General features: G+C 41.0%; 1 long non-coding RNA gene across 1 annotated transcript in view; it reads left to right on the top strand.

Moving 5' to 3' along the window:
* The window catches only part of LOC132592434 (uncharacterized), an 83,424-nt gene that overhangs the window by 28,867 nt on the left and 27,128 nt on the right, over nt 1–27,429 (top strand). The window lies entirely within an intron of this gene.

Genomic DNA, 27,429 nt, shown 5'->3' with positions numbered 1-27,429 from the left:
GTTATTTCTCAGCGGTGACTTCAGGTCAGGAATTTTGGGCAAAGGTTCTGGACCCCACTCAGAATAATCAGCAGGAGAGCTCTCTAAGGTGGCAGGATTGGTTCCCCATATTTTGAAGTTTAAGTGAAGTGCACAGATTACCATCTGAAAGAGGGAGCCTCCATAAGACCGTTAAGTCTAGAATGGTTGAGTCCAGCTATGTCATCGCATGAACACAACGTCCTATTGTGCCTCTCCTTCCCGCATGTTCTCCATGCCCACTTCTAAAATATGTTTCAGAAGGTTGGAGAGACCCAGAGCAGATTTGGTGCACATGTGGAAGTTGTTCTGCTCACACAACGACATCATTGGATACAATCCAGTGTTTAAAATTATGTGATCGGCCTACTGACAATTTCTTATACATTTATTTAAAAAAATATGCAGATCTTTTAAATGCCAGTTCTTAAATTTGGGAATGTTGTTGAATGAAGATAAGGAACTTTTTTATATGAAAAAGACTTTCTTTAAGTATGGCAGTGAGCACCACTAAGAAATCTACCCATTAGATGTGAGCTTTAGAAATGCTTCAAGGTTCGTTTACCCTGCATAAACTATACATCTACTGAAGCAACAGAGAAGTGCTCAAGAGAATCGCTGATGGCATTACACCATCATTGGGTTCACCATTATATCTTTGCCCAAAGAGATTATCATATTGTACAACATAAATAATTGTCTATTCGGTGCAGAAAAGCAAACTATAATGCAAATGTTTGCTTTAAGTGTCAATTGTTGACATGGGTTTTTTATGCTTGAAAGTGAGAATGAAAAATGTTAGTCTCCCTTCATTCTCCTTAATGCCTTTTGACCTTATTTTGCTCTTAAGTAGCTTTTGCCATCAAAAGCTATTTGTGCAGAATGATTTCCCAAATGCGAGAGAAGCCCTACTGTGTAATACTTGCCAAATCTCACAGTGTGCAACATTACATTACAGGCAGGTTTCACTACTCACTGATTCCATTTTGCAGTCCAGCTAAAACCATCCCATAATTAAATAGCAAAGCCCATGCAGTGTAAAGGGCAAATGCTTTAAACGTGTCAATATAAATGCTGTATATGTTTATGACTCAACTTACTTTACAGCAAAGTCAGCATAAAAATCGAACACATCTGTTTCGTTAACAATGATGACTTGAGCTAATGATTTATAAGTTAAGCATTAAAATGCACTGAAGTGTGGAAATCGCTGTACAAAGCTTGCAAACACACAGAGCCATCACTGTAGACTGACATTTACATTAGCTTTACCATCAGGGCAAAGTTAACACTTTATGTTTTGCAGCCTAAGTCTAAAAACGTTTCCTTGGAAGTAAGTCCTATTGATTTCAATCAGGTTTATTTCCGGGTTAAGCAAGCTTAGAATTTCAGCAAAATGTGCCATCGATCTTCAGCATATGCTTCAAGATTACCTAAGGCGTAACTCGTTACACCTTTTAACCACCAGGATGTGCTTACTATCAAAGTGTTTAAAAAGAGTGGATTTCTTCCATGTTCTTCTGCATGCTTATGAATGAAGCAGGGCTTCTAGTTCAGTGACTGTGTAATTAGAGGATAACAATTATTCCAGGTTCTTTTCTGCTGAATGCATGGTTGTGGATATGCATATATAGTGCTTGTGCCTAGAATGCATTCTAGACATCAATAGCTTTGAATTGCTAAAGGTACCAAGAAAAGTCTTAGGATTTAAGAAAAAAACAAAAAACTGGAGTGTCTTTTTATTAATGCACTCACAATTTATCAGACATACAATGTGTATCTAGGCTAAAATAAACCATGCTATTTTAGAGTTTGGGCTTTTTCTGTACATCAAGACTTCTGCATAAGAAGTGACCTCATGCTGGGCAGGCAGTTCTTCTTTTCTAGCTCAGTATTGTCTACTCCAAGGGACAGTAGCCATACCATTTAATGACATCTGTCATTGCTGGCTGCCACCCATTGTGACTGGTGGGATGGAAAGCAGAGAACTCAAAAGCAGGTTGAGCCAATCAATGAGAGGCAGGCAACTTATGCTAGCTTAGCTCCCATCTCCTTCCTCCTTTCTGAGTTCTACAATGGCAGAAGGCAGGTGGGAGTTTGCATGCGCTGACTGAGGTTGTTTGGGGCCCCTCCCCCTTTGCCCTAATGGACCACCCACTGCTGGTCTGCTACTGGATCCTTTTGACTGGTGATGCCAGGGATTGAATCTGAGACCTTCTACATACAAAGCACATGCTTACATGCTTGACCACTGGAATATGGTCCTCCCCCATTCCTAGAGAACTCAGTCACATAAGCATTTTTTTGCTGGGCTATTTCTCCTAGCAGTTGCTCAGTCGTCCACATTACATATTGTAAAAACAAACAAACTTGAAAGTCATCCCCCCCGATTATGGGTTTGAAGGATTTGGTGAGGCAACAAAGGCTACTATGTCCGAAGGAGGAAACATCAATAACAGCTCATTTTATAAATTAATCCTAATAATAAAGTGCAGTTCACAATGAAAGCAAGCTATTGTTTCCCCTCACACATAGTACATTACAGTGTAAGGCAAAGATTTTGGGCAAGAGATGCAGAGCACTCATACATCGGGACCGCCTCTCCCGATATGCCCCGCAGAGGACATTAATGTCCACAAATAATAACATACTGGAGATCCTGAGTCACAAGGTGGTTAGACTGGCCTCGACCAGGACCAGGGCCTTCTCAGTACTAGCCCCGACCTGGTGGAATACTCTCTCTCAGGAGACTAGGGCTCAGCGGGAGTTGTCATCTTTTCGTAGGGCCTGCAAGACAGAGCTGTTCCGCTTGGCCTTTGGACTGACTCGTCTGACCCCGGTGTTACCCTCCACTAAGATTTTATCCTACAGATATTTAAATGAGGTTCCACTTGTAGATTCCCATTTCAAAATTGAATTTTAACATTGTATTTAATCCGTATTTTAATTGAATTGTTTCTTTTATGCTTGTTTTGATATTTTTGTTGTTAGCCGCCCTGAGCCCGGTCTTGACTGGGAAGGGCGGGGTATAAATAAAATTATTATTATTATTAAGATCCAGAAATACCATGTTCTGCAGGATAGATAATAAGCAGAGTCAACTGGGGAGCTATTGGGTAGAGTGAGGGACCTACATCAAGAGCAACTGGGCCCCAGCAGGAGTGGCTCAGGATAGAGCTGTAGAATTAGTCTCCAGGCAGCAGCATTGCTGTCACTCACCAGGAAGGGCCAGGTGGCAATGAGGTTGGGATTATGTGGATCTAGGCAAATCACAATGTTCCTTCGTTTAGTCATCCATCAGTTAAATAGCAATAATGATGACCATTCATGCAATGCATTTTGAAAATTAGATGTGCTAGAATAGCGGAAGTAATTTACCCAGGAAGGTAAAAATAAGAATGCTCTTGTCTGTCTAACGGGAGAAGGGTATCGTCTTCTAATCCTAAACTTGTTACTCTCTTAGACTGCAAGAAGGATTGGAGTGAGTTTTTTAAAAACGTACTTTATCTAATTTAGAACCAAAGAGATCATCCACAGGCATCATGGATGATATTGTAGAAGTGGTTTTACATGGAGAAGCTCCATCTTTAAATGTAGGGAACTTTGGGGTCCACCATTTTTTAATGGAATGCTGTCTCTCCCTCACTGGTGACGCTGAGTCTACTGTATGAGTGCTCTGCATTTCTTGCCCAAATTCTTTGCCCTACACAGCACTGTCACTTTTAGTATAGGTGTTACTGAAAGGAGGCCTGATCATCACAAGAATTAGAACTTAATAGGATTGTTCATTTGGTACAGTTTCTTTTAAAAAGCGCCATTGACTGAAACAATGAAGGCAACATGGACTGGACAAAAGTAGCATGTGAATGACGAATATATGTAAATCTTATAGCTGCTGGATTCAGATATGATAACTGGAAGTTACAGTTGATTGGTTTGCAACAATGGACTGATGTCCCCATTGACAATAAATGAAAGCCACATGAGAGCTAAGCTGTTCTCCCTGAAGTGATGAAGGTCATTGTGGCTAATGCAGATTTTATGTTGTCATCAATGTAAATGCTTTAGCATTATCTTAGTTTAACTCCTATGGTTGTAAAATTTACAAAACAGCAAATCCAACCAAGGAACCCCCCACCCCCTTAAAAAAATCATTGACAGGCAGAATGGTTTAGCAGATAGTCTTTTAGATGTGGACCTATGAATCTAAAGTTCAAAGCCCAGATCAGTCTTGGACTGACTGGCTGGACTTCTATATTTCCTATGTCTTAGCCTTTTTGTACCATCTGTAAAACATTTTCATTAGTGAGAAGGTTGTCTCTCCGTGAAACATACTAGAACTCAGTGAGATATTCCTATTAGTGAGAGGGTTAAACTAAACGTCCAAGTACAAGGAACTTTCTGTAAGGGTCGGGGGGGGGGGATATAATCATGTGATTTATCCCATCTTTATTCTGGAGTGGTACTGTCTAGGAATCCATTTTACCATGTCTTTAGCTGATTGTCTATGTGTCTATTAGGTACTGAAGTTCTAGATTGACTTTAGGTTTATTAAGTAAAATTGCCACCATAAGATTGTGAGTGAGTGAGTGGTGTGTGTGTGTGTGTGTGTTCGTGTGTGTGTTCCATGTGGAAAGGTGCTTAGCATGCTCACCAAAGGGTATAATATAGACATGAACTAGAACAGGATAGCTTCATTATAGTGCGCATGTAATTGTACTAGCCCATTGCAGTGCTGCACTGGGGAACCCAAGAACATTTCAGCTGTTGAGCTGAAGGACTGAATGGGGCAGCTGTAATCCAATACTGCAACTTCTAGGCTGTCACAATTTTGCAGGAACGATTCAGTTATATACCATCTAATTTAGGTTGCACAGTTAAAGTAGATCTGTGCTCTTGTGCAACAAGCCCACTTCCAAAAAGAAAGAAGGGATATTTATTGATGGCATGATACAGAAAGTGAAGGGGAAATGTGTGTTAATAGCAATGTCTGGGGAAGTTCCATGCAATCGAATCAGAATGAATGCACAATAAATAGTGACACAGGCCAACCAGCAATATGACTAACTCCCCCCCTCCCCAATTCTAAGTGAACAGGTTATCTCAAAGAGGCCCCCGGGAAATATTTAGTAGAAACCTCTTCCTTCACATCATCACAGTATCCTGTACAATTTGATATCTTTTATTCTTTTGCCCACTCAGTGAAGAATTAATTTTTTCTGTCAATTTCATCTACACTTGGTTCATTTTTACTGACAAAGATATACCAGAACGACAAGTAATTAAGCTTGACGTACTCCAGAAGTAAAGCAAAAGTTCATAATTAAGGGTAAGCACCCTTGAAATAATCAGAAAGTGTCATTATTTGGACATTAGTCTCAAAATTAGTAATGTGGAACTTGCTATTCACGGAGAGGCATCAACACTGCATTATCACTGGCTAGTACATATCTTTTCTTTCTGGAAGTTACTGAGCCAGATCATTAGAAGGTGTAAATTAGCTGGGCTCCATTGCCTTACATTAAGCCAGTGGAGTTACATTGTCTGAGGCTCAGAAGAGACATGGGATATGAAACTTCCTATGCTTTAATGGTGCAGACAGGGACTCAATGTCCACTTCTCTTACAGGGTTGCAAAACAAAGATTTGTTGGAAACGAAGACCAGGAACTGTTGAAACACTGCAGAGGCATGTTTGCCGATCGTTGGCTCTGTGCACACCATACATTTTAAAGCACATGGAGCCCCCCCCCCCAAGAATCTTGGGAACTGTATTTTACCCCTAAAAAGCCATAATGCTAAACACGCTGAACAAACTACAGTTCCCAAGAGTCTTTTAGGGAAGTCGTGTGCTTTAAATGCATGGTATGTACTGTATACAGTCATTGTCTACTAAGATGATGCTGGACTTTCCTACTTTCAAATGGATGGCTGCCACAGTGCAGCCAACTATATTAGTCGGGGGTTATGGGATGTCCAATTTGTAGTTACAGAGTAGCAGAGGCAACTCAAGGTGCCCTTTTAGCAGTTTTTGTTTGTGTATTTAGCACTGTTATTGTTGCACTTTTTTGGGGGGGTAGTGGGGCTTGAGCAACAAATATGAGAATATTGCAAGTAGACTTACAATCGATGCTCTTTTTAAAAGTAGTGTACATCCTCATAGGACTTCTGCAGTCAGTGCGTTTTGGAAGATGTCGCTGTGCCTCAAATTTCCTCCACGATTATATTTTACCAGGAAAGATGAGAAGGGCACCCAGAGTTATTTTCTTGCATTGGCCCAGCCTAGAACAGCCTTTGTGATTAGTTACATTTGTTCTTTGAGCTAACTTGACACTGGGGCATTAACAGTGTAGGTGAAGCAGGAGTGATGAAACACTTACTGATGTATTGAAATGCTCTAGGGCTCAGAACATGCCACTCTTTCCCCATTGCATTTCAATATGCTGTTCAAATATGTGTCTTTTTCATCTTGTTTACGATTATAGTCACAATCCTGAAGCTGTGAATGCAAGGAGGACCATGATATCTCTTGCACCACTGTTTTTAACCTGAGTGAGAAACCTTATGTGGGTATATTATGAGCCCAGTCAGGGAAGGAACTTGTGGGGATGTTTATACTAAAAGCAATTAGGAATGTGGACGGAACTGTAATGAGGATCTTTGGAGTGGAGAACTGGCAAGAGGAGTTTTCAGGGCATAGCTTAGAGATGAGTGGCAGGTGAGTCATAAGGCAAGAGGCAAGAGGCAAGAGACTGGCAGCTGTTTGGGCAACACACTGTAGGAAGTATCGCTGTCTGAGTAGTAAACATTAAACCCACAAGAAAACAAGAAAAATGGAAAATTCATAGGATCTGCTTCCTAAAATAGCCAGTCTTCCCTTATCTCCTCAAAGCTCAATTAAATTGGAAAGAATTGCTTCATATTTTTCTCCAGTCTTCAGTCGGGGAAGCATTTGTGGTGCAGGCCAAGCAAGTTGGCAGAGAGTCATAGTGAAGAGGGATGGTTTGTATTTGGTCTGCGGGAAGCCATCAGGTCCAGATACTTGTCTTCCCAAAGGCCCCCAAATGCCTCAAAGGTTGTAAAGAATCAGGGGGAGAAATAACTGAGGTGTTGTTGATTTTTTTGAACCCTCCAGAAACACAAAGCACATTCATTCCTCAAAAGCTCTAGATTCTGAAGCCTCATTTTAATCACAAGTTGATTTAAATGCCATGGCTGACCCAAAGTACTGTGGAAACTACAGTTTGGTTTCTGCAGGTGCTTAAAATTCTTTGTTTGAGAGTTCTGGTCTCTTCAAAGAAGTGCAGCTACACTGAGAAGTCAGCCTGATGGAAGCTGGTTCAAATTTGTCATATTGGTAGCCTTGAGATGACTCCATAACAGTGCAGAAGCCACAAAAGGTCGGCTTCCCATGCACACAATAACTTGCAGGATCAAGTTTTAAATTCAGTACTTTGCTTTGGGTGAACGTTAGACAGATTTGCAATGCAAGAAGGTCAGAGGATCTGTATATGTGAACATTGCTCCTCCAGCATGCATGGTTACAGACAAAAATTTAGTACTGAATATTACTACAGTGAGATAGAAATTACTATAGAGAGGCAGTTTTATCTGTTTCTGAGATTCATTGTTCCTTACAAAGAACCACAATAAAAACAGCTCCACCACAAGCACACAGCAGCATTGATTCACAGTTCCTGATAAATCATTTGAGAAGACCCCATCAATTACTTGTTCTGAAATGTCTTAATTTTTTTCCCTGAGCTATATTTAGCTCAGAAATATATTGTTATCAATCAGTTTGTGTTGTCACAATGGCCTTTTAATTCTAAGCTGCATGGTGCAGGAATTATTTATTGTTTTAATATGTCTCATCATACGATAATGCACTAAACCTTCTGTACAGGACCACTAATGAAAATATATCTATGGAATGAGGAACAGATGGCGCACCACCAAAATGAGCCCTCCCCCCAGCAATGCTTTTTTTTGTGGGCTGCTCATCAAAATCCCAGAATATTAATGCAGTAATTAAAATATAAGCTTGAGGTATTAACACTAAGGGCATTTCATAAGCAATATTTCCTGCTTCTGTCTTAGTCTCCCTACATCTGCAGCAGACTTGGAAGAAGGGAAAACACAATATATCTTAAACACACATCATTTCTGGCAGCAACTACAATCAATTCAAAACACCAGCGCCTCCGCAATCCAGCTCAGTAACTGAGGGCTCAGTGCAATACAAAACATATCCAGATTCTGGGCTGCAGCAGCCACTATGAAATCATTAGCAACAAAACCCTCACAAAGGATTTTGCAGTGTAAAAACCTAGGTAAGCTTCCCAGCGACTCAAAAGGGAAGGCTAAGCCCGAACTTGAACTGAAGGCAGCTGTATGAAGAAAGGCACACCCCCAGTTTGCTGTGTTAATACAGTTTAATTGAACATCCTGAATTTGTAATGAGAAGCAATCCATCTTATAACTGTTGATCTAACTGTGCTGTACAAACACGGAAAGTCAATCAGTCCACTGGGTGTGTAATATGAATGTCAATCCTAAGAAGCTCTATTCGTTTGGGTGCTTGGCAGGATGAGGGGGTGGGGGCGGTGGAATTAACATAATCTGTACAGGGATTTTTCCTTGGTGAAACAATGAAGCTCAAATCCTGCCTGTGAGTTAGTAGAGCAGACATAGATGAGGGAAGGAGCTTTAATGTCTCTCTGTTGCAGGAAAGTGGGATGAGCCAACAGATGCCATGGGCTTTGTAAAAGAGATTGCTGCTTTCAGCACCAGAAAATTCAGTGATCTCTACTGTATGCAACTTGAGCCTAAGCTTATTTACTCAGACGTAAGTCCCACCAAGTTCAGTGGGACTTACTCTCAGGTAAGCGGGCACAGGATTGAAACCAGCAGGTTGCAGAAACTATGAGAGAAAAGATGTTCACGGCAGAGGGTGGTGCACTACTTGTTACAGACTTCACTGAGAAACTCAAGGACTTTAAATCCTATCAACAGGGTAGTAACTTTCTAAGTGGATGATGACACTGGCTATCTAAAGAGGCCACAATAACAATGTGAGACAAATTCATGCTGATTTGTGCTGCAGAGGCTGCAAGGGCAGTCCTCCTCTCAATATTGTTTCTGCTTGCACAAACAGCTGTTTGGGGCCATATCACACTACTTCATTCCCAGTCACTGCATAGCCTGTAACTTCCTGCTGAAAGCTCATAACTTTTTATTCCATTTTTTTGTCCCACTTTTGTTCTGCTGTAGCCCCCCCCCCCCCCCGAGAGCATTAATGTGGTCACATTGGGGAAGCCTCGTAGAACAGACGAAAGCATAACCAATCCACCACTAATGCACTGTTTTTGTGTCAAGAACATGTTGCAGACTGCACCCGCAATACAACAACGGTCTGGAAGGAAGCTTTAAATTAGGAATGGGGAGCCTTTGGCCCTCCAGATGTTGTTGCAGTACAACTCCCACCATCCTTGACCATGGGCCATGCTGACTGGGGCTGATAGGAGCTGGAAACCAACATCACCCGGAGGGCACTACAGTTTCTCTGGCAGTAGAGCACTGGGAAATATTAAGTGCAGATGCACACCTGTAGCCTGCGACCACTCATGCTGTCTTAGGAGCTGCAGGGAAACCATCACCTTGGTGGTGGTGGTGGGAAAATAATTCTGCAATAGCACAGTGAGCTAACACACAGCCTTGAAAATATTACCAGGCCATGCAGATCACGTTTGAAAGTTAATGATCCAATGTGTAGCGATAGGAAAGACATACAGAAATTGGTTGGTAGTTGTAAGAGCAAGAATTCTGCGCTGTGATTTCTGACCTGAAATATGCAACACCCATAGTTTATGCCCAGGTGTTCCTTCCTGGCCCTTGCTGCTCTGTATGACCACTAGGTGCCAACTCAGGGCCAAGCTAGATGTGGCATTAAATGCATCTATGCATGAATGTTCAGGGCTCCCCACCCCAATGGAAATAACACCAAGTAGGGGGAGGGTGCTGATAATAAGATCATAGCAGATGTGGGGAGGGAATTTAACCCTTCCTGCCCCTGTTGTGGTCCATCTGAAGCTGGTATTTTTTAATAATAATAATAATAAATTATTTATACCCCGCCCTCCCCAATGAGAGCCGGGCTCAGGACGGCTGACATCAATAAAGTTACAATAAGATGTAAAAGAAAGAAAAACAATTGATTAAAATGCAGATTAAAATGCAATTTAGATTTAAAAATTGTTTTAAAATGCAGCCTCATTTTAAAATGGACCAAATCAAAACCCAAAGGCCAGGCGGAACAGCTCCGTCTTGCAGGCCCTGCGGAAAGATGGCAAATCCCGCAGGGCCCTGGTCTCCTGTGAGAGAGCGTTCCACCAAGTCGGGGGCAATACTGGAAAGGCCCTGGCCCTAGTTGAGGCCAATCTAACCACCTTATGGCTCGGGATCTGCAAAATATTGTTATTTGTGGACCTTAAGGTCATCCGCGGGGCATACCAGGAGAGGCGGTCCCGTAGGTACGAGGGTCCCAAGCCGCATACACTGTGTGTACGTGTGTGAAATCCCCCACTGTTGTCATTGCAATTATAAGCTTCAGATAGCTTCAGATGAAACATTTCACTCAGGACTGTAGCAAGGGAAGAAAGGGTTAAGTTTCCCCTCCACAACTGTAGCAGTCCTGATAAAGATCCCTCTCCCCTGCACAGTTATTATAGCCTTTTTTAAAAACCCTACACAGTTAAATGCAAGGACACACATAATGCTCCTTACTAGTCATTCTACAAGCAGAAGAAAGGATGACTGCTTTTCCACATCTCGAAAACATCAACAGTATTGGCTTATTCCATTTTGAATAGAGACACTATTTCTCAAGCTGATAAAAATCTGTTGCAAAACGAGGAGAAAATACTGTTAATTTCTCGTAGAAGCAGATTTCCTCTCCTTTTCCATCTTTGTAGGGAGATAAAATACTTTATGCTAACAGTGAAAGAACATGCTCTTTAAATTAGCATTTGGTAAGAGACATTTGATAGTAGCCTGATTATCAGATACCGGCTATGGCTTTATCCATTAAAAAGCCATTCAACTAATGACAACAAAAGCACAAATGTTGCTTCTGTTACTGTACTGTACTAAGGAAATGATGTGGGCCCCCCACCCACTATTGTTTAGGCTGCTGATTTTTTTTTGCTTTGCCAGGTAGAAATCATGCATGCTTCTGTCAGGTACAAAACATGCATGCTTCTTTTACCACTCTTTTAAAGATGAAATTCATTATTGCCTACTGGGGCACATTAGTCCTGAGAAGATATATCCCTGCCAGAGTCAAAGTTCTTAGTTTGCTGCTCAGTTATACTACTTCCAACTGTACAGGGCAGCTCACCCAGGAAAAGTCCTCCAGCCAGACTATATATTATGGTTGGGGAACCTTTGGCCTGCCAGACATTGCTGAATATGACTCCCATCAGCCCTAGCAAGCATAGCCAATGGCCAGGGATGATGGGAATTGTAATGTGGCAACATTGGGAGGACCAGTTCCCCATGCCTATATTTTCTGATTGTCTGTAGCATCTGTCACTTTCTGCAGCCACTACAGGCAAGTGGAGAACTCCATAGCAGCCCCCACAGCAGTGTTGCACCGCTTGCCCACTTGCCCTCTTCAGCAGAGAAGAGTAACAAGGAAGTTCCAAGGAAAAACCGGTTTCCTTGATCTGGATGTCCTGGGCATTGCTGAGAAGGATTAATAGGCAAGTGGATGTGGTGGTGCTGCCATACAGATGCAGCAGCAGAACTCCAGCAGCCTAAAGAAATGCTCTCTTGTGTGAACCAGTCCCCAGAGACGAAACCATTGCAGCCCACGTGTCATAGTACACTGGCAATTTTCTTTCAGAACCACACAATGCCTACAGGTATCCTTATGGTACAGCATATATAATAGCAGGCTAATGAAGTTTGCCATATAAGCTAGATAGGGTTTTTGTACTTAGGAGCTATTTCTATGTCAATTATTCTAAAAAGGGGAAATGAATCAGTCATTGCAGCAATGCACATTTTCTTGAATTTGCCCCATTATGCTAAAAAACGAAGCATGCATAGGTTTCTTGATTTGACATTGTTGATCCTTCCTGGGTGTTAGGATCCTTGTTCCATTAATGACTACTAAACCTGCCTGATTAAGATTTGGGGATATGCCAGATAAGCATTTGCATTCTATCATTCCCCTCTAATCCTCTACAGTCACTCAGATATTCATATGGAACTTCCATTCTGGAACTTCCGTTCCATGTGCAGTGTTGCCTCGGACATGCCTATGACAGCACTCCACGTGTGTAAGGAATCAGTGATCATTACATGTATTGCTTTTAAATTCTCATTTTTTAAATAATGACTTTGCTCACCTAAATCAATTTAAAAATCAATTTACAGCACATTGTACTGTATTGGAAATGAGACTTTTGGTACTCAAAATGGCTTAGTCTCAGGTAAGTGTGAATAGCAGGGGTAGCCAACATAGTGTGGTTGTGGGCTACAACTCCCATAATGCTCAACCATTGGCCATGCTGGCTAGAGCTGATGGGAGATGTAGTCCAAAACAACTGGTGGGCATCCCTTGTGGCTTCCCCTGACATATCAGAAAGACATCCCTATATGCTTTTACCTGGGAGGAAGCCCTGTTGAACTTAATGAACCTTACTTCCAAGTAGGCATGCAAAGGACTGCTGTGTTAGAAAAGCAAAAAGAAAGCATGTCGTAGGTAGCTCAAATTACAACTTCACCATTCCTAATCCATTTTTATAAACCTGGAAAAAATGCAGAATTGCACAGTTATTTTTATGCTTTTGAACAATAGGGCGTCTTTTTCATAAAATCTCTGGGTCTTAAACTTTCCTATATATGATTGCGTTCAGTACGGTATACTGTTCGCATCACTTATTTCACTACTTTTTATAAACCTGTTTTTAAAAAGGGCTCATAGAATGTGTTAACGTTTGACCAGAGTAATGTTTCTTAATTCCACATGTGTTCATTGACAGTGAAGCGTACATTATTCCTCCTACACAGCACTTACTCTTATTATAATCGCCTATACATATTAAGTTATTTTTGTTGACAATTATGAATGAACATGAGCATGGCAGGTCTGGGCAAAATAATGTTACAGTGCCACCAGCCCAAATTTCTTTTTTTTAAAAATGAAGAAAAATTCAAGACATAAACAAATGGCTTGACTTGCCAACGATAGCATCTAAATAGTGACTCTGGCTTAGGAGAATTGCCAAGAGGTTGTTGTGTTTTACACTTTTGTCATTTTTCTCTGCTTTAATTTCTGCTATCTGATTCCCTTCTTATGTAAATGATACACTCACAAGTCAAGAAGGGTACATAATCCTGCATGGTATTATAAATGTTTCTGTCAATCTCCCTCCCTTCTTTTTGAGCAATGGCAAGATGTAACCAGCGGGCTAGGGGACAGCGTAATTTTCTCTTACCACCCGTTCCATCAGTGAAATGATTTATTACTGTGTGTGCAGTTTGCAAACACCATGTTGCTATTACACTGCTACTTATGCCTTGAACGCTTTCCACCTTCAAAGCCGCAGACATGCAGTCTTATGCACATCTATGCAGAAGTAAGTCCTAGTGAGTTCAATGGGACTTCCTCTTCAGTAATGCTGTATATGATTGCAGCCAAAGTGTAATGATTTACAGTGCAATCCTAAACACGTATATGCAGAAGTAAGCCCTATTGAATTCAATGGGGCTTCCTCCCAGGTTGGTGTGATTAGGATGGCATCCTTAGATATCAGCAACTATAGCAACTCTACAGCACAATAAGTAGTGTTTATACAGATTTTCACGGTGTTGATAACTGTAGCATTTCTGCGTATTATCTAGTAACTAAGTTTCATATTATTGTTTAAACTGTTTTGCATTGTTCCATTGGCACTCTAGATATTGCAGCTGTAATGCTCAATGTGTGATAAAAAGAGACAGGCGTCCATCATTGATTTCCTGCTCCATTTATTTTATTGGAAGTCCATGGAGTACTCTTGTGTGTCTAGTTATCATTGAAACCTGAACTGAAGTTGCGCTTAGCATGGAGGGTAAATAGTAAGAAGAGCTATGTGGCTGTTTCCTAGGCTTGTTCTTGACAACTATTGCTGTTGTAGAGATTCTCCAACCTTGGTCTAGGACAGTTTTTTTAAACAGCCTGTCTAGTGGTATTAAACACCAAAGCATGCTATGGCTCCTATGGCACTGGCAAAGCTTTAATGATAAGACCAGTCTTCTTAATGTAAATGGGACTCATAAGTTCACCAGTTACTTAGTCCAAAGCTGCCTTTCCCAACCTGATGGCATACAGCTTCTTTAGAGTGCAATTCATATCATTCAGCTATTGGCCATGCTGGCTGGGTGTTGATGAGTGATATGGATGGTTGGCAAAGGTTGGTCCAAACAAGGAAACTCACACAACTGATGTGGCACTTTGTGCCTTCATGGGTCTAGGAGAAGTCGCATTCCTAAATGCCTTTCTGGATATGATGGTGTTGTTGTCAGATGCTGAGGAAATGGCATAGTTCAAGCTGCATTGGCTCTCAGTGTAGCAGCTGAGCAGATGTGCCTTTGAGTCCTCCCTCCCCCCGGGAGCAACGCAGCGCACCCGGCTACGGAAGAGGGCTGAAAAAGGCTACAAGGCTAAGGACTCAAAGGCACATCTGCTCAGCTGCTACAATGAGAGCCAATGCAGCTTGAACTCTGGAGGTTTTGCAGAGGAAGATTTCACTGCAGAGGGGCTGTTGTTAGAGATCTAAAGGTTGGTGGCTTTGCAGAAATATGCAGTGGTACAATTTATGAGATTAAACATCATCCTTGTGGCATCTTGGACAAAAATTAAATTGGTTATGGCAATGTCCCCTCATCCTGCAGCAATGTATAGGAAAGGTTTAGCAGCTGACATTCTAGCTTGGGGTGAGAAACAGCTTGGAAACAGACTTTAAAGTGATGGCTATCAGTGCCCATAAGCTAAGCAACATAGATAGCCCCTTTGCAAGGGGTTTGCATTGAAACTGCTTGCAAAGGGACTCCAAAAGGTGTTTTTTATGGTGTTGAGAGACACCAGTTTTAATTCCCTTTGCAATCAGTTTTAAACCGCCTGCAAATGGACCACAAAGTGTTGACAGCCATGCCTTTAACTTCCTCACACCTGATGTCACAGGCAACATTAAGGAGGGTGTCATTTGGGGGGAAATGGCCCTGTGGATCCCTGCAAGGCCTAATTAGACCTCAAGGTCAAAGGTTGCCTATCCCTTTCCTAGTTCGCCTGCTCTTGTTTGCAAATGAATCCTAACTCTCCTCTGTGTGTTACACCAAGCATAAGGTTCAGTCCTTGGCTCCTAATGAAAGAGGGTTTGTCAGCTCCTTGCTTTTGCAAAGGAATAAAATTTAACATGGTTCAGGAGTGCTTGGCAAGGTACTTTGGGAAGCAGGGAAGCGATGGAGAAGGGTTGGTGCTGATGTTGCATCTTGCATATTTTCTGAAGACATGACCCACAACTCTTAATAGTGGTGTGACCTTGAGCTAGCCAGAAGCACTAACAACAGTGGCAGGAGGTGATAGGGTTAGGCTTTCCTGACTGAGATGTAATATGGAGGAAAGACAGTGATCTGTAACTGGCCATTCCCAGAGTTGGAATCTTGACAAAAGAAACAGAACAACACACACACACACACACACACACACACACACACACACTTCAGACTTCCCACCACCATCAAGATGAAAAAATGCCTGGGATCATATCATATAATGAAATACAATTAAACTTTATAGGTCTAAAATTGTTTCAATAGGCCCATCAATTGCATCAGTTCAAACTAATAGCAAAATTTTACGAGTATACAATGGCTTGCCTTGTAATTATCACAAGGGAGCATTTTTCCTAAGCTCTAATTTGAATGGATATTGGTTTAATTCATCAGAATCCCCCATTATTGCATTGCAGGTAAAGCATTAAGTTATTACTCATGCACAATGCAGTGTCTGAAACAAAGCGAACAGAGAGAAACAAATTTATTCCAATTCTAATGAAAGCAACAGTGCCTCCCCCCTCTTTTGCTGTTGCTACTCTAATGGCATCCTACGGGAAGCAGAAACCAATTTGCGCACTACAACTCCTGTTTATATGGTTAATCACACCAATGGATATACATTTATTAACTTTAATGCAGTAAAAAACTCTGACTGTATTTACTCAGTACGTTTAATATGGTTAGCGCAGTGAAACATTTTAAAACTCCACTGTTAAACAGTTATATATAGAATGGTGTCCACACACACACATGCACCTTAGACAGTGGTAAAATGAGGAAAAAGAGGAATGTGATGAATTTCATAAATCAGGTATGTTTAACCACTTTGCACTCTGTTCACTAATCCATCTCTGCTGGAGGAACTGCTTTCATTCCAGACCTCTGGGCAGCTTCAAAGAGCTGACATTTAAAAAGAAGCCCACTTTATGCTTAATCACCTTTCACATTTCTTAATGGCGCTTGTGAAGAAAAGAAGAAAATATATAGCTTCTTTCCTATGAAAGCTGAAGAACTATCATGGAAACAATTGTGATTCTGTTGAGGGGGGGGGGTATGTTCAAAGAATCTAAGCAAGTCTGCTTACTTGTAGATTAAATTTAGGTTCCAGCCAAGACATTCAGGCTTTGCTGTGAGCAAAAAAAATCCCCCTGAAGTTCTTTGTTGGATATTTTATAAAATGAGACTGGTGGATCTTGAGGGGGGTGATGGCTGTTTATAAATCTTGGTACCTAGGTATACATAGAATCATAGAACTGTAGTGTTGGAAAGAGATCACAAGGGAAGCATCCATCGCAGGTGGCCATCTGACCTCTGCTTAAAAACATCCAATGGAAGGCGTTTTGGTCTGTGACCGTTTAATAAAATTTGATTTGATCCAATGGAGGAGAGTCCACAGCCTCCGAAGGGAGTCCATTCTAGTGTCGAACAGTGGCAATATGTATACAGCCACTTAGATGAATGGGATGATATAATGAAGTCTGGCGACACTAGCAGGGCACAGCTGTAACAACAGACTGGCATGGCAGTCAGCTGAGAATCAAATCCATGCTGGTTTAAGTTTTGGGTGGTGCTCAAGGATGCTGCTCCCTATAACTCACTGTTCTCCCTTTGGGCTTAGCCCCTTTGGGCTACCCAGAGAAAAAGGACAAATGAGCACGCAAGAAGCTGCGGTTTCCTTCTGCTGTCTCCCCTTGTTTGCTGGTGCTTCCCTCTCCCTGGACCACAGGGACAGAATAGGTAAGCAAGTGGCAGTGGCAAGCGGGAATTTCTACTGCAGAATTACTGTGGAGAGTGGGAGAGCCAATCCACTCAACATGGCTACTTTGAATCGGACCATTGTTTTTATCCATTCATAGCATTAACCTTTTATTTTAGATTCCGCATATCGTAACTGGCAGTTTTCTCCAGGGAAAGTTGTGGGTATTAGAAGTATTAAATGTAGTAATAAAATAACTTGAAGCCCAAAGAGATTTAAAAAGCTTTTAAAACGTAAGCGGTTATGAAATCAGTATTAAGGGCTACAGACCCCATTTGATCTCTGCAGAAAATGCAAGAGTAAATAGGCCTTAATCATCATACATCCATTATGCTATTGCTTCAGACTACATTAGCTAAAAAATATTATTCTGTGAAATACCTTGCAATAATATAGGCATATACACTTCTTATTGTAATTTGAATGTGAATGATCGATTTTTTTAAAAAAAATACCGGTAAGCATTAGAGCTCAACTGAGTGGTCATGGTAAGGTTTATATACTTCCATTTTAACAGAGCTGATTGGCAGAGAATAAGAAATAATTTTTCTACCTTTGGGTCCCAGGAAAGCTAGACATAATCCCATTTTCAATACTATTTAGACCTGCAGATGTTTTGGGATGGGAGTGCTGCTTTTTCCCAATCACTGCATGCCCTGTAGCTGCCTGCTGAAATCCTGTGATGTTTTATATCACAAATGTTCTGGAAGGTGGTCTTTTTGGGTCCTGTTTTTGATGCACTGTATTATTATTATCATATAAAGGTAAAGGGACCCTTGACCATTATTGGCCGAGGGAGCCGGCGTATAGCTTCCAGGTCATGTGGCCAGCATGACAAAGCCGCTTCTGGCGAACCAGAGCAGCACATGGAAACGCCGTTTACCTTCCCGCTGTAGCGGTTCCTATTTATCTACTTGCATTTTGACGTGCTTTCGAACTGCTAGGTTGGCAGGAGCTGGGACCGAGCAACGGGAGCTCACCCCGTCACAGGGATTCGAACCGCCGACCTTCTGATCAGCAAGTGCTAGGCTCAGTGGTTTAACCACAGCGCCACCTGGGTCCCTTTATTATCATATACCTCACCCTAAATAAAACTGCCTATATGAGCCCACTGCGAGCTATAATAAAGTTGTAGTCTAATTAACCTTAGTGTCAGACCCCTATTTTGCTTCTGTGATAGGATAACAATACTGAATTGCATATTATTGAAGTTTTGAAGAATGTAGTTTTGGACACTGTTGCACTGAAAACCATAAGTTATAAGAAATGAGCTGTACATAAACTTATTTCAAATAGCGTCAGAACTTTCAGTTTTTTTAATAGCTTCCCAGTATATAGAGAAACCAAATGGTAGTTAAAGCAATTGTCTTAAACAGAAATTCAGCAAAGATGCAGAATAGAGAAACACAGAGTAACTATAGCAGTAGATCTAAGCACACAGGGTTATGTAGGACCTCAAACATGGGTCTCTTAAACAGCAGTTCTTTATCTGGTGAGCACTGCCTGAGAGCTAGGGGTCCCCACTCTACTCTTGGCTGAGATGTTCATTATGACCTAGTGGTTCCCAAACTTTCCTCTCCATGGACCATTTGAAAACTGCTGAGGTCTTGGCAAACGACTGAATTATTTGTTTTCCTGCCTGCTATAGCTGCTGTGATACACTGTAGTAGATGCTGCATGATATTTTTAATTTCTCGTTTATTGCTTCTTTTCATTGCAATTGTAATATTATAAAATACAAAATAGGAAATAAAATCCCCATATTTCATTTTATTACATTAAACTTGGAATTCTATGAAATTGAATTTTGTAATGCAAAAATACAGTATAAGAAGTAAAAGAAGCAATGAGAATAGAATTAAAAATCAATATGAATATTTAGTGTGGACATGCCTCAGACCTCCTGAATGAAACTTATGGACAACTGGTGGTCCATGACAGGCCGTTCTGTTTGGGATGAATGTGCTAGCAACAGAATATTCAGAAACAGTATGGTTTCTTTGAGTGTGGAGTAAATCTCAGTTTGCAGAGAGAGGAAAATTAATATAGTGCTCTGAGAAAGAAGGAGCTATTTGTTGGAAGGATGAATGTGAGCAGATAAGGGAGATTCTTTATGGTGGTGGTGGTCAAAGTGACCAAAACAGGGAAGGCAAAGAATGGAGGCAGAATAATTTAGCATATTGATTTTATCAAGAGACATACTGGGCTGCAGGCCAACCAGTTAAGATTTGTTGTTATATAGGGACTTGGGGGAAGGGCTCCACAAATGAAGCTTAATTGACATGGGCCTGGGGGCGCTAGTTTCTGGGAAATAAGATTCTGCTGTCTTTGAATCCTGCCTAAGACTTCCATCATTAATTTGACTTTTTAGCTTAAGGTGGCAGATAATGTTTAAAGGTGCATCCTGTATCATCTTCTTCAGTGGCTGGTGTTAGGCATGGGGGGGGGGAACCTCTCACTCACTCTGCAGGGCAGGAGAAACTTGAAAGAACAGGATACAGTTTGGAGTGTGTGCGAATCTGCACAGCTCCATGGATGTCAGTGGAGGTGATGTCAATGAAACATAACATAAAAGCTGGACTAACATTAAAAGAAACAAGCCCTGGATTGCTAGAAGCTCATTTGTGGAAAGGGTTAGCTCTCAAGGTTTTATTTTGATTGTGAGCATAAATACCAAATGCCCTGGAAGCAAAAATACAATGTATTGTCTATTTCACTGGGGCTGCATCTTATCTCGAACAATTTCCCAAGTGTGCCAAATGATCGCATTACAAAGCAGGAGCTCAGAGAAAGGAAGCCGGCAGCCGATACAGACTCGACACTAAGATGGGTGCACTCTTGCCACATACTTCAACAGAAAGCACTCAAAAGATTTGCTCGGAAATAAGAACAGAGATCTTGGCAGTGCAATTGCATTTGCTTCTCTAGGAAAATGCTGCCCAGATAACATTCCATACAACTCTGGAATGTGCTTATGTCTTTCTGATTGCACTGTAAATCTAACTCCGTCTTAAAGACTGGCTCTGTTCCCCCCCCTTCGTTGTCCCCCACCAACAAAATGGTTTTATGTTGTCAAATCCCTCTTCCTTCCCCTCCCTGCCTCCTAGTCCCTCTCACCACTTTATGACTTTTTGCCAATGGTAAATGTTATTAACTCTCCCTGAATGCCGTCGGGTAAAGCTGTGAGAGCAACTCCAGCAAATTAACAAAACCGGTCAAATTAGATTAGCCACCACTGAATGGGGCCTCCACAAAAGAAGAGACACTTCTTAGCTTCCAGCTTCATTACTGCTAGGCCTGCCATGCTTCAAAACTTGGGTGTCATTGCACGAAACCACCCATGGCTTTTAAAGTAGGAATTGATCAGCAAGAAAAGGAAAAGTGCTAGGACGGGAACAATGAGAGGGGCAATTATTTTGCTCTTCTTGAGCCTTGGATGTGAAAACAGACCGGGGAACAATAGAAACAATTGAGGTTATTTTTCTCTATTCATGAGCTGTCACGTGACTCCCAGTGGGCCACAATAGGGCCCATTTCCTTTTGGAAATGACTTGAGATTCTCGCACACTTTTTATGCATTGTCATTTTGTGAAGGATGGCAATTGCACATTTATGGGGCTATTAACTGTGGGTTGATGAATTCTTCATTTTCTAATATATACTGCTGAGTTTTGCCATATGCACATAAAATGTTTATTTAGGATTATATAGGCTGAGCAGGGACAAGGGAGAAACATCTGGAATCAAATCTATGTGGCTGGGTTAAAATAATAGTCTCCCCCACCACTTCATCAAAATTCTATTCAGGGAATTCCTGTCTAAGCAAAGCAAGAACATCATGGTTTTTTTTTGTTTTTTTTTGCAATGAAGCTGCATCTGTCCTAAAAGGCACATATTCCCCCAGGACTCATTAGGTCCTCTTGTATATGATAAGAAATGGAGCACATTACAGTGGTAGATTCTGATCCTTTCAGCCGTCATCTTTTAAGACACTCAGCTAGAATTGGGGAAAATGTAAAAAGCAGACAGATGACCGTGAAACTTGGCGTTGGGATCGAAAATGGAAGGTTCACAGGATCTGCTTGGCACTTACATAGTTTCATATTTCTGAGTATGAATATACTGGACTAATATTCTGACTCCTTATAAGGTGGCTACAGGTGGCTGTTTCTGTTGATGTGTCTGCGTGCATTTTAAATGGACCCTAGGCTTGAGGGTGGATGAATTTGCAAGCAAATTACGATCCAGGGCACATTGTTTGGCAGAGTGAGGTGGTCATCTTAGGCGGCAGATGCTGGAGGCGGAGAGTGGCAGTGTGGTGTTGAAGGATAGAACTGGGCTACATGGCTTGCCCAGGATCTTCTAAGCTAGCCTGCTACCCTCAGGTGCAGTGGAGAATATTGTCCTATTAGCAGTGATAAAGTAGCATTCATGGATGAAAACATTTGTGTCTTTATTTGCCATTTCCTATTTAAAAAAAAACCCAAACCGAAGATACTCTTTTAGGAAACACAAGCATCTGACGACATCTCACCCCAAACCCCAAAGCTGCAACTGGACTGTCTACCTTTAAATTTAAACTTTAGATTCATTTTGAGAATTTCCTACAGCTCATTAAGAGCTACTTAAAATTTTAACTATTAAAAATTTAGGAACACTTTCTTTTTTTAATTCAGGTTGCCTGAAATTTTAATATCTGCTTAATTATTAATCTGAGCCCTGACATGCATAAGGAAATGCAAAACCTGTTCTGTTAACAAATATGCAAAGATGTAGATTTCATATACTGTAATGGAATAGCTCATTCTGCCCACCACCATGTAATTATTAGCAGACACATTCCAGCTTTTGATTTTCTTTCTACGGATTTTTAAAAAGTGCAGGTTACATTGCAATATTTTTAAGTGGCCCCATTCTGTCTGCTCTGTGATGTATTGAGGGTGTACTTACAGGAATACACCACTATTACATTACAAGGTATGTCAAATGATTTTCACTCTCTAATTTTTTTCCTTTGCCTAATTAACAAGGAACTGAATTTGATGTTCTTTCTGTTCAAAAATAAATAGATCTCCCAGCAAACGTAGTTTTGAAACTTTTGCATCTCTTCCTGTCACATTGGATCTGTATTGTGTTCTGTATTTTTTATTTTTTTAAACATTTACAGTGTGGAGTCCGACATTCTAGGAGATGATGACGGCACTGTGTCCCTAAGATCTACCCAGAATATAGAACATATAAAGTTAAAAGAATGAATTAGAGAAAGGATGGTGAATCTGTGGCTTTCCAGATGTTGTGGAAGTACAACTCCCATCATCCATGGCAGTTGTATGCTGGCTGTGTTTGATAAGAACTGGAATACAACAACACTTAGTAGGGGGGCACAGGTTCCCCTGTTAGATGAAAGTTAAATTACCATGAATATAGGCAACCAAACCAAACCAAACCAAACCAAACCCAAAGACATCATTATTGTGCTTTTTGTCATCCTTCAGATGAGATGGGAAAGTTTCTTTCCATGAACGACCTTAAGTAAACTTAAGTAAACTTATCTTAAGTAAACTTAAGTAAACTTATCTTAGGAGCTAAGATTGGTTTGCTATTGTGGTTTTTTGTTAGGTTTTTAAAAATTTATCTTGTATTTTGTGTATTGACATGAGATCTATGGATAGAAGGCAGTATATAAATGTATAATGATAATGATAGTAATAACAAATTTAATTTTATTATGATGGGGGCATATTGCTGAAAACAGCACAAGGGGCTTGCCCCAGTGCTGCAATTCAAACTACAGTACTGTATTTAACAGTATGGGTTCAGAGCCCTATATTTTAGGAGTTGGAATCCATTTACCTAGTCAAGGGCCACAGAAAACTACTTGACAGGTAGCATTCCATGTGTGATCTGTTATCCCCTCATACACTCAGGTCCTTCAAACATCTGACTGTGCTTTATATCTTCAGTGGTTTTAGACACATGACATTTCTCCCCCCTCTCTTTTTCTACCTGATCACTTTTGTTTGTGTGATAATGAGTAGGTAATCATTGTAAAATACATTCGTAGCTAAATGAGTAATGCACTTTTTTCTTTCCAATTTTCCAATTTTCTACATTAGAGTGAAGCTGGTTTTTCGAGCACTTGTTCGGAAATGCTCACAAAGGGTAAAGGCAAACTGGTAGTTAAACTGAGGTGGGGAACGAAGCTCACATTAAGGGCGCCATTTGTATAAGATATCGCAGTAGAAAAGCACAGGGAAAAGGAAATAAAAGCATAATATAGATGGACCATATTTGTAGGTCATGAGTGGGAAAAAATCAAGATAAAATAGTAAATGGAAGATAGCTTTTTAGCATTAGCAAAAAAACAATGTGACACAAAGATTCTGCTATTGAACAACAGCTTCTAATTTGTGCCCATTATCTTGCCACTACATGTGGCACAAATAAATTGTTGAGGAACATTGTTACTGCATTTCTCCTTCTAGAAATGGGCTATGCACTCAGCTTCATGACCTCCATGCATCGTGCAACCTAGATTTGCACTGAGAGGGGCGGGAGACAACCAAACATGATTAGCAGACTCTAACACACATGTCAGTAATATAAATGGATTCTCCATGTGGAAACAGACTGCTTTTGTATATATATTTTTAGGTATCTACAGAGTTTTCTCCCCTCAGTTATATGTCATAGATCAAAAACCAATGCTTGATTAAAAATACCTAGACAACCTTTAAAAAAAATACTTAGGGTGGCATTTTTAAGGGGGCATTGCCTTAACTGAAATGAATAGCAAGTTCCTGGTTCAAGCAGTTACATGACAAGATTGCTGAGAAAGGTGAATATGGGGTGAAGTTTTATATCCATCCATTGCTTTGTTTTGCTCACCACAATCTCCCACCTCCCCTTTTGAGGAAAATTTAACCATAAAAGTTATTAATGCTGCCACTAGTGTAGATATTTGTCTCCTGTTCATGATATTATTCCAGCCATGTATCAAATACGTTTCCTTGTCTTCGACCAGAGTTTGCAGATTTTACTGCTCTGTATGAAGATCTCCTTGTTGAACAGATGAGGGTGCAGTTAGTTTTAGCTATTCAGCTGCTGACTGCGCCAACCATTATTGTAGTAGGTGTGCCTAATGCCTCACTCCAGCAAATGATCTCCAACCCACATGGTGACCTATGTTTCACCAGCCATAGCCCCACCTGTTTGCATCGGACATGGGATGAGGCAAAGACCACCTGTCTTAATGACCTAGGGTGTAACTTGACCCAGGGCTATCCTGTGTCTAGGGATGAACAAATCTGGCAATTTCAGCTTTTCTTCATCTATTTTTTCCGGCCTTAAGTTCATATTACCACATTTCTGCATCAGTTTTTGGATTTTTTAAAAGTCCTCATGAAAATTCACCAGGATTTTAGTAAACATTTTGTTTTCTGATGTAACATTTTTACAAGCAATTTTTCCATACTGGTATGATATTTTCATTAATATATGCATGTTTATGTATACTGTCCGCCAATATACACATTTTTGTACACAGCATTTGATTGGTAGAGATGCCCCACTAAATTCAGAGAAGTCTGAATTTCAAAGGATAGTTGCAATTTAGTTCTTTCAGGAAACAAATTAAATAGGTTTTCCTTAAAATGCAAATCTTTGCCCCATTGTTTGCTGTTTCATAGACAATTTCCCCCATACTTTTGACATTGCTAAAGAGCCATATCAAGTAAAAGGAAAAGGGCCTGTAGAGATAATGCTCTGAATCTTGCAAGGTGGACTGTTGTAATAAAATCTCTTTAGCTAGGATCTAGAGCATCACCATGTGCACTAAAGCAGTTCTGTGTACACATGAAGGTGCTTCACGTATTCTGTTTTGTCAATTCCAGGGCATTCCCATTATTATTTATATGCTACCCATCTGACTGGGTTGCCCCAGCCACTCTGGGTGGCTTCCAACAAAATATTTAAACATAAAAAACTTCAAACATTAAACACCTCCCTGTAAAGGGCTGCCTTCAGGTGCCTTCTAAAAGTCAGGTAGATGTTTATTTCCTTTACATCTGACGGGAGGGCGTTCCACAGGGCGGACACAACTACTGAGAAATAACCTCTGCCTGGTTATGTGTCTTTGAGAAAGAAGACTTCCTAGGTTTAGTCGCACATGGAACAAGAAGTCCTTTACCAGCATTTCATTTCAACAAGGCACTGATAAACAATATACCAAAACTTCCCTTGCAATCCTTTGAGATGGGTGTGGGTTGGCCTGAGACCTGGCATCATCATCTGGCGTCTGTAGGAAGCTACCAGGGCCTCAACACCCACATAAAAAATTATTCTTTTATTAATTAATTAAAATTATACCCCCTTCCTTCCAAAGGAGCCAAGGGTGGAAAACACATAAGCGATTAAACAATTAGAACGCCCGAAAACTTCTTCAATAATATTCCAACACAGATGCAAGCTGGAAATGATCTCTACTTAAAAGCCTTGCTGGCAGAGGAAGTTCTTCAGGAGGCACCAAAAAGGCAACAGCACCTACCTAATATTGAAAGGGGGGGGGATTCCAGGAGGGCAGGTGCCATGACACTAAAGGTGTGATTCCTAGGTTGCGTGGAAAGGGACTTCCTGATAATATGGTATCTGCTGCAGAAGGCAGCAGGATCTCCTGCTGGGGGCAATGATCAATCGGATACATGATTGGGTGAGATGCTCTTTGCAGTCCTGGGCCACCCCCCCCCCCCCCGGTCCTGTGCTTTAACAGCAGCTCCATCCAGTTGCCATTTTAATTTCCTACAATGCACCTCAGCATCACAGGGACATTGTGGGCAGTTTACATTGCAGACCCCAGCCAGTGCTGCTGCTTGGAACAGTGCCAGAGGCCTGAAACTGGGAGTTGCACAAACCAGGGTGCTCTGAGATTTGTATGCTCAAGAACACGGAACAGTCACAAAGAGCAATGAGTCCTCCCCTTAATTTTTTTTTAAATCCTCCTTTTCTTCTTTTAAATACTCCGACTTTTTCCTTTCCATTTCATTTCTCACTGTTTGTCAGGGAGGTTATGACACTTCAGCAGGTATTCTGTGAGAAATGGTCTGGGCCATTTATACTTTTCACAGTGGCTCCTTCCCCATTCCTCAAGCTAGATAAGGAAACAAAAGAGCTATTGTTGCTTCCAATCACAAGCCAATGGAGGGGGGGACACACACACATACAGGTTTATAGACATTTGTTTTCGTTTTTGAAAAAGAAAATCTCATGTCCCCTGTATACTGTTAGATTAAGAGAAAAGGTAACAGGAATAATGGAGAGAATGCTTGCAGAAAGAAACGGCATTTTGCAACACTCAGTGTTACAAATATTGGTGATTTTTAAGTTTAAGTTGCTATTTTTCAGATGCTAACTGAAACTGAGTCATCATGAAACTATCACCATTCAGATACAATTAAAAAATCTTTGCCAGGTGTCACTGCCAATTCAGTTCATACGTGTATGGATTTTAATGACTGTGTGTAGAATTTCATGTTTTCCCGGAAGCACAAGCATTTATATGTGATGACGTTTCAATAAAAAGGAATTAATATATTTTGGGATCTTTTGGGGGATAAAAGGTGTCTTTTCAGAATGCATCATTGGCGCATACTGCCATTTGTGCATTATTTTTTAGCATCTTTACTCAGAGCTGCCTTTTGCTTTGTGCATCTTGCCCCTGCAAAGTACGTAATATCTTTGCCAATATAGCATCCATGTTTTGCAACTGCTTGCCTAGGGAAGCCCACCTTGCCCTTCCCTGATGGCTTTTTGATGTAGTATGGGCCACAGCTAGGACCACAGCATGCAGTGAAAGGAATTAGAACTGTCTAATCGAGTTTGTGCGGCACATACGGAATGAAGGTGTGGAAGAGAGCACTGGTACAGAAAACCCAAAGGGAGCTCCCATGGTAGGTTCTCAGTTTTTCCAGGCAACAAGGCTTAGATCAGGGGTCCCCAGACTATGGCCCGGGGGCCGGATGCGACCCAATTGGCCTGCCAATCCGGCCCGCGACGA

Source organism: Zootoca vivipara, chromosome 7, assembly GCF_963506605.1.
Source record: "Zootoca vivipara chromosome 7, rZooViv1.1, whole genome shotgun sequence".
Classification (NCBI taxonomy): Eukaryota; Metazoa; Chordata; class Lepidosauria; order Squamata; family Lacertidae; genus Zootoca; species Zootoca vivipara.
Note: the sequence above shows the minus strand (reverse complement) of the source record. Positions and strands in the feature narration are given on the sequence as shown.